The sequence below is a fragment of the Theobroma umbraticum genome, unplaced genomic scaffold (assembly GCF_002168275.2).
Source record: "Theobroma umbraticum cultivar Fairchild unplaced genomic scaffold, ASM216827v3 scaffold_4.1, whole genome shotgun sequence".
In the NCBI taxonomy this organism is placed as follows: Eukaryota; Viridiplantae; Streptophyta; class Magnoliopsida; order Malvales; family Malvaceae; genus Theobroma; species Theobroma umbraticum.
In genome coordinates, this window is record NW_018397258.1 from 5956608 (window position 1) to 5957919 (window position 1312).

Sequence of the window (1312 nt, forward strand, 5' to 3'; positions counted from 1 at the left end):
AGTGGCAAGTGGAAAATAATAACACGAGAATTAGGGAGTAGAAGAGAACTAGAGAGAGAAGTTCTAAAGGAGAATGTGTTAGCTCTGGAAGGAAGAGAAGTCCTTGTAAATGAATTGTAAAGCTTTATATATAGTGCCAAAAGTTACAGTTACTCAAGAATAGGTTTTAATGCGTCTAATGAATGATATTATTATAAAGAAATTTAATGTTAGTAATTGTTATTGTCACGCATTATATAGAGATTAAGATGGTAAGTTTATGGCATATAATGTAAGTGACCATTGAACTAATTGAAGTAATAAGACTTATTCTCGGGTAGAAGGTATAAAGAAGAGGTATAAATAAAAAGTTATATGAAAACAAGTTAAAAGGAAAAGGTATATGTAAACAGGTATAAAAAAAAAGATGTAAGTAAACAAGTACACGAGAACAAAATAAAAGGGAGAAACACTCATACTTTAAGAAGTTAACAACCTTTATATTTGAGTTGCTAAGCCAAATTATCTGAAACATCCAAGATGAAAGTAACTCATCAACCCTGTCACTTATTTCGAGTTTCATTGCTACTCGTATGAAGTAATGCTCTACTTATTCTAGTTGTTTTACGTAAATTAATACTTCACTTATTCTAGTTATTCTTATTATTCTCTGTACAATATTACAAAATAGGTATTAATCAAAATCAACTACTTACAATTTATTTTTTTGAAACTTGCATCGGTATATTAATGGTACTTTTTTATAATAAACAAGCTTTGATTAAGTTATATATGATTCCGTGGAAATGAGATTGCTTGTTTTGCCCAAAAGAGGGTTAGTGATTTTTTTACCAATTTTTTGATATCTAAAGTATGCTTAATTAGACATTAAAAAACTTGTAATAGGATGGAGATCATTGCATGGCAGTAATTCACCTCCATATGTCTAATATCCTCATAGTATGCTAAGAACATGTTCCTCCAACATCCATTCTCTTAATTAATTACCTCGCAGGAAAATAAAGAGAGGCCAAAAAACTATCATGGCAGTACTCCTAGTAACAAAGGTTGAATAACAGTGGGCAACTTTAATAGAACTTGACTAAAGCCTATGCAGCCAGAGTCATTGTTGGCAGTACTTGATCAAACACTAGGCCTATTGTGAATAAATCTAAACAACCAAATTTAGAAGGAGCAGTGATCACCAACTATGATTTTGGTCAATTTGATGGAAACGAGGTTGAAACCATACCCCTTTGAGGCCCCGGCTTCCAGATTCTTTAGCATTCCCGGTGTTTTCATAAGGGACCATCTTGTCAGCATTTTCACCAGA